Raw genomic sequence first — 12442 nt, forward strand, 5'->3', positions numbered from 1 at the left:
TAAATAGTGAGTTATTAGTTGGGACATATTATTGAATATCGAGCTAGCTGAAAGTAATAAAGTTTACTAACCAAGGATTAAATTCAAACAGCTGAGAAAGTGATAGAGATAGAATCCATGCTGTCGGGGCCCATGCGTCCGTATTGAGATACTGCTAAATCAACTCCAGTTAATAACATGCAATAACATCTAGAAACCATGCGGGTTAATTAATAAAAGCAGTGCTTTACACGATTCAAGAATCACAACAAGCGACGGAGGAAGACGATGCATGTTTATTTGAGCTTACCCTGCAAACTCAACTCAAACAAGAGAATTTCATGTAGGATGTCCCATTTGTTAGACCAAAGATTTTTTAATAATAAGTTTTAATAATAAAATGTGAATAATAAATTGTGAAAGTTTTAATAATTCAAATATAATGAAAATGCACAGAACAGAACAGAAAAGACATGAATTAATTCGCATTTACAAAACAAATTACATTAACAAAACAATAACAACAAACATTTAACAAATACAACATTTAACAAATTAATAATGTAAACAAAAGAAAGATAAGAAAGTAAAGTAAAGAGTGAGGAAAGTAAGCACTGAGTAAGACAATTAAAGGAGGTTTTTTATGAACCAATGGACAAATTTGATGTATAGTTCGCGGAGGAGAGCATCTGCGTGCATTGATTCTGTGAATTTTTTGATTTTTCCGAAAGAATTTCGGAGTTCGGTGAGCTGGGCATCAACCACATGACGCCAGGTGCTGTTGTCGTTGGTCACCCGCTCATCCAGCTCGCAGAAGACTAGGCGGAAAGACTCCGGCGGAAAATTGCAATTGCAGCCGCCACGATGGTTTTTTTCTGTTCGCCCTTTCATATGCACGGGCATCAGCGAAGTAATTGTACCAATAGGACAGTTTTCCCACTTCCTGCGCGACGAGACAGATGGCGCCTACGCTGAAGCCATCGACACAATCAGCGAGGTCGTTCACAAAGTCGAGGGTGACTGAAACGATATATATTTTAAACACAACATTACGACATTGAAGCGGGTTTGTCAAATGATTAAGTTTCGAAGAAAATGCATGATATTTTGTTTTAAAAAAAAGGTATTTCAGCACCCGGAATATTCTTGAATTCCACCAGGGAGCCAATTCAAAATCATAGCAAAACATCAAATAAACAGTACTTACTATGTGATGGTTTAGAAAGTTTTTTGAGGTCCGTTGCCAGTTTCCGGGCCTGCTGCTTGTTCTTGTTGTGATCGATTGATGATTGTTGTGTTGCTGAGAGAGTGGAAGTTGCTGATGATGGAAGTTGATGATGAGAGGCTGCTGCTGCTTTTTCCACCTCGTCAATTTGCCTTTTGCGGCCTGAAACCATAGAAAAATATCAGGGCGGGAAGAAACGGGTTTTTACTGAACTTAAAACCAAAAAAAACGTATTAAATCAATTAACATGGGCGATTCAAGAATCACAACAAGCGACGGAGGAAGACGATGCATGTTTATTTGAGCTTACCCTGCAAACTCAACTCAAACAAGAGAATTTCATGTAGGATGTCCCATTTGTTAGACCAAAGATTTTTTAATAATAAGTTTTAATAATAAAATGTGAATAATAAAATGTGAAAGTTTTAATAATTCAAATATAATGAAAATGCACAGAACAGAACAGAAAAGACATGAATTAATTCGCATTTACAAAACAAATTACATTAACAAAACAATAACAACAAACATTTAACAAATACAACATTTAACAAATTAATAATGTAAACAAAAAAAAAATAAGAAAGTAAAGTAAAGAGTGAGGAAAGTAAGCACTGAGTAAGACAATTAAAGGAGGTTTTTTATGAACCAATGGACAAATTTGATGTATAGTTTGCGGAGGAGAGCATCTGCGTGCATTGATTCTGTGAATTTTTTGATTTTTCCGAAAGAATCTCGGAGTTCGGTGAGCTGGGCATCAACCACATGACGCCAGGTGCTGTTGTCGTTGGTCACCCGCTCATCCAGCTCGCAGAAGACTAGGCGGAAAGACTCGGCGGAAAATTGCAATTGCAGCCGCCACGATGGTTTTTTTCTGTTCGCCCTTTCATATGCACGGGCATCAGCGAAGTAATTGTACCAATAGGACAGTTTTCCCACTTCCTGCGCGACGAGACAGATGGCGCCTACGCTGAAGCCATCGACACAATCAGCGAGGTCGTTCACAAAGTCGAGGGTGACTGAAACGATATATATTTTAAACACAACATTACGACATTGAAGCGGGTTTGTCAAATGATTAAGTTTCGAAGAAAATGCATGATATTTTGTTTTAAAAAAAAGGTATTTCAGCACCCGGAATATTCTTGAATTCCACCAGGGAGCCAATTCAAAATCATTGCAAAACATCAAATAAACAGTACTTACTATGTGATGGTTTAGAAAGTTTTTTGAGGTCCGTTGCCAGTTTCCGGGCCTGCTGCTTGTTCTTGTTGTGATCGATTGATGATTGTTGTGTTGCTGAGAGAGTGGAAGTTGCTGATGATGGAAGTTGATGATGAGAGGCTGCTGCTGCTGTTTCCACCTCGTCAATTTGCCTTTTGCGGCCTGAAACCATAGAAAAATATCAGGGCGGGAAGAAACGGGTTTTTACTGAACTTAAAACCAAAAAAACGTATTAAATCAATTAACATGGGCGATTCAAGAATCACAACAAGCGACGGAGGAAGACGATGCATGTTTATTTGAGCTTACCCTGCAAACTCAACTCAAACAAGAGAATTTCATGTAGGATGTCCCATTTGTTAGACCAAAGATTTTTTAATAATAAGTTTTAATAATAAAATGTGAATAATAAAATGTGAAAGTTTTAATATTTCAAATATAATGAAAATGCACAGAACAGAACAGAAAAGACATGAATTAATTCGCATTTACAAAACAAATTACATTAACAAAACAATAACAACAAACATTTAACAAATACAACATTTAACAAATTAATAATGTAAACAAAAAAAAATAAGAAAGTAAAGTAAAGAGTGAGGAAAGTAAGCACTGAGTAAGACAATTAAAGGAGGTTTTTTTATGAACCAATGGACAAATTTGATGTATAGTTTGCGGAGGAGAGCATCTGCGTGCATTGATTCTGTGAATTTTTTGATTTTTCCGAAAGAATTTCGGAGTTCGGTGAGCTGGGCATCAACCACATGACGCCAGGTGCTGTTGTCGTTGGTCACCCGCTCATCCAGCTCGCAGAAGACTAGGCGGAAAGACTCGGCGGAAAATTGCAATTGCAGCCGCCACGATGGTTTTTTTCTGTTCGCCCTTTCATATGCACGGGCATCAGCGAAGTAATTGTACCAATAGGACAGTTTTCCCACTTCCTGCGCGACGAGACAGATGGCGCCTACGCTGAAGCCATCGACACAATCAGCGAGGTCGTTCACAAAGTCGAGGGTGACTGAAACGATATATATTTTAAACACAACATTACGACATTGAAGCGGGTTTGTCAAATGATTAAGTTTCGAAGAAAATGCATGATATTTTGTTTAAAAAAAAAGGTATTTCAGCACCCGGAATATTCTTGAATTCCACCAGGGAGCCAATTCAAAATCATTGCAAAACATCAAATAAACAGTACTTACTATGTGATGGTTTAGAAAGTTTTTTGAGGTCCGTTGCCAGTTTCCGGGCCTGCTGCTTGTTCTTGTTGTGATCGATTGATGATTGTTGTGTTGCTGAGAGAGTGGAAGTTGCTGATGATGGAAGTTGATGATGAGAGGCTGCTGCTGCTGTTTCCACCTCGTCAATTTGCCTTTTGCGGCCTGAAACCATAGAAAAATATCAGGGCGGGAAGAAACGGGTTTTTACTGAACTTAAAACCAAAAAAACGTATTAAATCAATTAACATGGGCGATTCAAGAATCACAACAAGCGACGGAGGAAGACGATGCATGTTTATTTGAGCTTACCCTGCAAACTCAACTCAAACAAGAGAATTTCATGTAGGATGTCCCATTTGTTAGACCAAAGATTTTTTAATAATAAGTTTTAATAATAAAATGTGAATAATAAAATGTGAAAGTTTTAATAATTCAAATATAATGAAAATGCACAGAACAGAACAGAAAAGACATGAATTAATTCGCATTTACAAAACAAATTACATTAACAAAACAATAACAACAAACATTTAACAAATACAACATTTAACAAATTAATAATGTAAACAAAAGAAAGATAAGAAAGTAAAGTAAAGAGTGAGGAAAGTAAGCACTGAGTAAGACAATTAAAGGCGGTTTTTATGAACCAATGGACAAATTTGATGTATAGTTCGCGGAGGAGAGCATCTGCGTGCATTGATTCTGTGAATTTTTTGATTTTTCCGAAAGAATTTCGGAGTTCGGTGAGCTGGGCATCAACCACATGACGCCAGGTGCTGTTGTCGTTGGTCACCCGCTCATCCAGCTCGCAGAAGACTAGGCGGAAAGACTCGGCGGAAAATTGCAATTGCAGCCACCACGATGGTTTTTTTCTGTTCGCCCTTTCATATGCACGGGCATCAGCGAAGTAATTGTACCAATAGGACAGTTTTCCCACTTCCTGCGCGACGAGACAGATGGCGCCTACGCTGAAGCCATCGACACAATCAGCGAGGTCGTTCACAAAGTCGAGGGTGACTGAAACGATATATATTTTAAACACAACATTACGACATTGAAGCGGGTTTGTCAAATGATTAAGTTTCGAAGAAAATGCATGATATTTTGTTTTTAAAAAAAGGTATTTCAGCACCCGGAATATTCTTGAATTCCACCAGGGAGCCAATTCAAAATCATAGCAAAACATCAAATAAACAGTACTTACTATGTGATGGTTTAGAAAGTTTTTTGAGGTCCGTTGCCAGTTTCCGGGCCTGCTGCTTGTTCTTGTTGTGATCGATTGATGATTGTTGTGTTGCTGAGAGAGTGGAAGTTGCTGATGATGGAAGTTGATGATGAGAGGCTGCTGCTGCTGTTTCCACCTCGTCAATTTGCCTTTTGCGGCCTGAAACCATAGAAAAATATCAGGGCGGGAAGAAACGGGTTTTTACTGAACTTAAAACCAAAAAAACGTATTAAATCAATTAACATGGGCGATTCAAGAATCACAACAAGCGACGGAGGAAGACGATGCATGTTTATTTGAGCTTACCCTGCAAACTCAACTCAAACAAGAGAATTTCATGTAGGATGTCCCATTTGTTAGACCAAAGATTTTTTAATAATAGGTTTTAATAATAAAATGTGAATAATAAAATGTGAAAGTTTTAATAATTCAAATATAATGAAAATGCACAGAACAGAACAGAACAGAAAAGTCATGAATTAATTCGCATTTACAAAACAAATAACATTAACAAAACAATAACAACAAACATTTAACAAATACAACATTTAACAAATTAATAATGTAAACAAAAGAAAGATAAGAAAGTAAAGTAAAGAGTGAGGAAAGTAAGCACTGAGTAAGACAATTAAAGGAGGTTTTTTATGAACCAATGGACAAATTTGATGTATAGTTCGCGGAGGAGAGCATCTGCGTGCATTGATTCTGTGAATTTTTTGATTTTTCCGAAAGAATTTCGGAGTTCGGTGAGCTGGGCATCAACCACATGACGCCAGGTGCTGTTGTCGTTGGTCACCCGCTCATCCAGCTCGCAGAAGACTAGGCGGAAAGACTCGGCGGAAAATGGCAATTGCAGCCGCCACGATGGTTTTTTTCTGTTCGCCCTTTCATATGCACGGGCATCAGCGAAGTAATTGTACCAATAGGACAGTTTTCCCACTTCCTGCGCGACGAGACAGATGGCGCCTACGCTGAAGCCATCGACACAATCAGCGAGGTCGTTCACAAAGTCGAGGGTGACTGAAACGATATATATTTTAAACACAACATTACGACATTGAAGCGGGTTTGTCAAATGATTAAGTTTCGAAGAAAATGCATGATATTTTGTTTTAAAAAAAAGGTATTTCAGCACCCGGAATATTCTTGAATTCCACCAGGGAGCCAATTCAAAATCATAGCAAAACATCAAATAAACAGTACTTACTATGTGATGGTTTAGAAAGTTTTTTGAGGTCCGTTGCCAGTTTCCGGGCCTGCTGCTTGTTCTTGTTGTGATCGATTGATGATTGTTGTGTTGCTGAGAGAGTGGAAGTTGCTGATGATGGAAGTTGATGATGAGAGGCTGCTGCTGCTGTTTCCACCTCGTCAATTTGCCTTTTGCGGCCTGAAACCATAGAAAAATATCAGGGCGGGAAGAAACGGGTTTTTACTGAACTTAAAACCAAAAAAACGTATTAAATCAATTAACATGGGCGATTCAAGAATCACAACAAGCGACGGAGGAAGACGATGCATGTTTATTTGAGCTTACCCTGCAAACTCAACTCAAACAAGAGAATTTCATGTAGGATGTCCCATTTGTTAGACCAAAGATTTTTTAATAATAAGTTTTAATAATAAAATGTGAATAATAAAATGTGAAAGTTTTAATAATTCAAATATAATGAAAATGCACAGAACAGAACAGAAAAGACATGAATTAATTCGCATTTACAAAACAAATTACATTAACAAAACAATAACAACAAACATTTAACAAATACAACATTTAACAAATTAATAATGTAAACAAAAGAAAGATAAGAAAGTAAAGTAAAGAGTGAGGAAAGTAAGCACTGAGTAAGACAATTAAAGGAGGTTTTTTATGAACCAATGGACAAATTTGATGTATAGTTCGCGGAGGAGAGCATCTGCGTGCATTGATTCTGTGAATTTTTTGATTTTTCCGAAAGAATTTCGGAGTTCGGTGAGCTGGGCATCAACCACATGACGCCAGGTGCTGTTGTCGTTGGTCACCCGCTCATCCAGCTCGCAGACGACTAGGCGGAAAGACTCGGCGGAAAATTGCAATTGCAGCCGCCACGATGGTTTTTTTCTGTTCGCCCTTTCATATGCACGGGCATCAGCGAAGTAATTGTACCAATAGGACAGTTTTCCCACTTCCTGCGCGACGAGACAGATGGCGCCTACGCTGAAGCCATCGACACAATCAGCGAGGTCGTTCACAAAGTCGAGGGTGACTGAAACGATATATATTTTAAACACAACATTACGACATTGAAGCGGGTTTGTCAAATGATTAAGTTTCGAAGAAAATGCATGATATTTTGTTTTAAAAAAAAAGGTATTTCAGCACCCGGAATATTCTTGAATTCCACCAGGGAGCCAATTCAAAATAATAGCAAAACATCAAATAAACAGTACTTACTATGTGATGGTTTAGAAAGTTTTTTGAGGTCCGTTGCCAGTTTCCGGGCCTGCTGCTTGTTCTTGTTGTGATCGATTGATGATTGTTGTGTTGCTGAGAGAGTGGAAGTTGCTGATGATGGAAGTTGATGATGAGAGGCTGCTGCTGCTGTTTCCACCTCGTCAATTTGCCTTTTGCGGCCTGAAACCATAGAAAAATATCAGGGCGGGAAGAAACGGGTTTTTACTGAACTTAAAACCAAAAAAACGTATTAAATCAATTAACATGGGCGATTCAAGAATCACAACAAGCGACGGAGGAAGACGATGCATGTTTATTTGAGCTTACCCTGCAAACGCAATTGGTCGGATGTCTTGCGTTCAGCGGCCAGCTCTCTACGCAAGTCCTCCAACTCCTGTTCTCCAGCTCTACGCAAGTCCTCCAAGTCCTGCAGCTGACTTCGCAGGTCCTCCATTACTGTCAGTCCATCAGTCTGTACACCCAAGTTTCGGGTCCTGGCTGGCTGTAGGTTCGGTTCGACGATGGAAGTTCGGCTGGAAGTTGCGCGAGGTTCGACTGGAAGTTGCGCGATAAAGCCATTGAAAATCATTCTATGTGGCAAATAAACATCAGGTGAATCGATATAGCCATTGAAAATCATTCTTTCTATGTGGCAAATAAACATCAGGTGAATCGATATAGCCACTGACAATCATTCTATGTGGCAAATAAACATCAGGTGAATCAGTGTAGCCACTGACAATCATTCTATGTGGCAAATAAACATCAGGTGAATCGATATAGCCACTGACAATCATTCTATGTGGCAAATAAACATCAGGTGAATCAGTATAGCCACTGACAATCATTCTATGTGGCAAATAAACATCAGGTGAATCGATATAGCCATTGAAAATCATTCTATGTGGCAAATAAACATCAGGTGAATCGATATAGCCACTGAAAATCATTCTATGTGGCAAATAAACATCAGGTGAATCGATATAGCCATTGAAAATCATTCTATGTGGCAAATAAACATCAGGTGAATCGATATAGCCACTGAAAATCATTCTATGTGGCAAATAAACATCAGGTGAATCGATATAGCCACTGACAATCATTCTATGTGGCAAATAAACATCAGGTGAATCAGTATAGCCACTGACAATCATTCATTGTGGCAAATAAACATCAGGTGAATCGATATAGCCATTGAAAATCATTCTATGTGGCAAATAAACATCAGGTGAATCGATATAGCCATTGAAAATCATTATATGTGGCAAATAAACATCAGGTGAATCGATATAGCCATTGAAAATCATTCTATGTGCCAAATAAACATCAGGTGAATCGATATAGCCATTGAAAATCATTCTTTCTTTGTGGCAAATAAACATCAGGTGAATCGATATAGCCACTGACAATCATTCTATGTGGCAAATAAACATCAGGTGAATCAGTATAGCCACTGACAATCATTCTATGTGGCAAATAAACATCAGGTGAATCGATATAGCCACTGACAATCATTCTATGTGGCAAATAAACATCAGGTGAATCAGTATAGCCACTGACAATCATTCTATGTGGCAAATAAACATCAGGTGAATCGATATAGCCATTGAAAATCATTCTATGTGGCAAATAAACATCAGGTGAATCGATATAGCCACTGAAAATCATTCTATGTGGCAAATAAACATCAGGTGAATCGATATAGCCATTGAAAATCATTCTATGTGGCAAATAAACATCAGGTGAATCGATATAGCCACTGAAAATCATTCTATGTGGCAAATAAACATCAGGTGAATCGATATAGCCACTGACAATCATTCTATGTGGCAAATAAACATCAGGTGAATCAGTATAGCCACTGACAATCATTCATTGTGGCAAATAAACATCAGGTGAATCGATATAGCCATTGAAAATCATTCTATGTGGCAAATAAACATCAGGTGAATCGATATAGCCATTGAAAATCATTCTATGTGGCAAATAAACATCAGGTGAATCGATATAGCCATTGAAAATCATTCTATGTGCCAAATAAACATCAGGTGAATCGATATAGCCACTGAAAATCATTCTATGTGGCAAATAAACATCAGGTGAATCGATATAGCCACTGACAATCATTCTATGTGGCAAATAAACATCAGGTGAATCAGTATAGCCACTGACAATGATGATGATGAGCAACAATGCAGCAACTTTTTTGAACAATTAGTCTGAAAACACAGCCCAGGGGGCACCCGTGTTTCACTGAAAATTCGAAAACACTTCTTGTACACATTCATGACGTAGAACAAAAGGATCTCTGTGAAAAGTTTAACTTCATCTCAAACAAGAGAATTTCATGTAGGATGTCCCATTTGTTAGACCAAAGATTTTTTAATAATAAGTTTTAATAATAAAATGTGAATAATAAAATGTGAAAGTTTTAATAATTCAAATATAATGAAAATGCACAGAACAGAAAAGACATGAATTAATTCGCATTTACAAAACAAATTACATTAACAAAACAATAACAACAAACATTTAACAAATACAACATTTAACAAATTAATAATGTAAACAAAAGAAAGATAAGAAAGTAAAGTAAAGAGTGAGGAAAGTAAGCACTGAGTAAGACAATTAAAGGAGGTTTTTATGAACCAATGGACAAATTTGATGTATAGTTCGCGGAGGAGAGCATCTGCGTGCATTGATTCTGTGAATTTTTTGATTTTTCCGAAAGAATTTCGGAGTTCGGTGAGCTGGGCATCAACCACATGACGCCAGGTGCTGTTGTCGTTGGTCACCCGCTCATCCAGCTCGCAGAAGACTAGGCGGAAAGACTCGGCGGAAAATTGCAATTGCAGCCACCACGATGGTTTTTTTCTGTTCGCCCTTTCATATGCACGGGCATCAGCGAAGTAATTGTACCAATAGGACAGTTTTCCCACTTCCTGCGCGACGAGACAGATGGCGCCTACGCTGAAGCCATCGACACAATCAGCGAGGTCCTTCACAAAGTCGAGGGTGACTGAAACGATATATATTTTAAACACAACATTACGACATTGAAGCGGGTTTGTCAAATGATTAAGTTTCGAAGAAAATGCATGATATTTTGTTTTAAAAAAAAGGTATTTCAGCACCCGGAATATTCTTGAATTCCACCAGGGAGCCAATTCAAAATCATAGCAAAACATCAAATAAACAGTACTTACTATGTGATGGTTTAGAAAGTTTTTTGAGGTCCGTTGCCAGTTTCCGGGCCTGCTGCTTGTTCTTGTTGTGATCGATTGATGATTGTTGTGTTGCTGAGAGAGTGGAAGTTGCTGATGATGGAAGTTGATGATGAGAGGCTGCTGCTGCTGTTTCCACCTCGTCAATTTGCCTTTTGCGGCCTGAAACCATAGAAAAATATCAGGGCGGGAAGAAACGGGTTTTTACTGAACTTAAAACCAAAAAAACGTATTAAATCAATTAACATGGGCGATTCAAGAATCACAACAAGCGACGGAGGAAGACGATGCATGTTTATTTGAGCTTACCCTGCAAACTCAACTCAAACAAGAGAATTTCATGTAGGATGTCCCATTTGTTAGACCAAAGATTTTTTAATAATAGGTTTTAATAATAAAATGTGAATAATAAAATGTGAAAGTTTTAATAATTCAAATATAATGAAAATGCACAGAACAGAACAGAACAGAAAAGACATGAATTAATTCGCATTTACAAAACAAATTACATTAACAAAACAATAACAACAAACATTTAACAAATACAACATTTAACAAATTAATAATGTAAACAAAAGAAAGATAAGAAAGTAAAGTAAAGAGTGAGGAAAGTAAGCACTGAGTAAGACAATTAAAGGAGGTTTTTTATGAACCAATGGACAAATTTGATGTATAGTTCGCGGAGGAGAGCATCTGCGTGCATTGATTCTGTGAATTTTTTGATTTTTCCGAAAGAATTTCGGAGTTCGGTGAGCTGGGCATCAACCACATGACGCCAGGTGCTGTTGTCGTTGGTCACCCGCTCATCCAGCTCGCAGAAGACTAGGCGGAAAGACTCGGCGGAAAATTGCAATTGCAGCCGCCACGATGGTTTTTTTCTGTTCGCCCTTTCATATGCACGGGCATCAGCGAAGTAATTGTACCAATAGGACAGTTTTCCCACTTCCTGCGCGACGAGACAGATGGCGCCTACGCTGAAGCCATCGACACAATCAGCGAGGTCGTTCACAAAGTCGAGGGTGACTGAAACGATATATATTTTAAACACAACATTACGACATTGAAGCGGGTTTGTCAAATGATTAAGTTTCGAAGAAAATGCATGATATTTTGTTTTAAAAAAAAGGTATTTCAGCACCCGGAATATTCTTGAATTCCACCAGGGAGCCAATTCAAAATCATAGCAAAACATCAAATAAACAGTACTTACTATGTGATGGTTTAGAAAGTTTTTTGAGGTCCGTTGCCAGTTTCCGGGCCTGCTGCTTGTTCTTGTTGTGATCGATTGATGATTGTTGTGTTGCTGAGAGAGTGGAAGTTGCTGATGATGGAAGTTGATGATGAGAGGCTGCTGCTGCTGTTTCCACCTCGTCAATTTGCCTTTTGCGGCCTGAAACCATAGAAAAATATCAGGGCGGGAAGAAACGGGTTTTTACTGAACTTAAAACCAAAAAAACGTATTAAATCAATTAACATGGGCGATTCAAGAATCACAACAAGCGACGGAGGAAGACGATGCATGTTTATTTGAGCTTACCCTGCAAACTCAACTCAAACAAGAGAATTTCATGTAGGATGTCCCATTTGTTAGACCAAAGATTTTTTAATAATAAGTTTTAATAATAAAATGTGAATAATAAAATGTGAAAGTTTTAATAATTCAAATATAATGAAAATGCACAGAACAGAACAGAAAAGACATGAATTAATTCGCATTTACAAAACAAATTACATTAACAAAACAATAACAACAAACATTTAACAAATACAACATTTAACAAATTAATAATGTAAACAAAAGAAAGATAAGAAAGTAAAGTAAAGAGTGAGGAAAGTAAGCACTGAGTAAGACAATTAAAGGAGGTTTTTTATGAACCAATGGACAAATTTGATGTATAGTTCGCGGAGGAG

Source organism: Symsagittifera roscoffensis, chromosome 1, assembly GCF_963678635.1.
Source record: "Symsagittifera roscoffensis chromosome 1, txSymRosc1.1, whole genome shotgun sequence".
Lineage (NCBI taxonomy): Eukaryota > Metazoa > Xenacoelomorpha > Acoela > Convolutidae > Symsagittifera > Symsagittifera roscoffensis.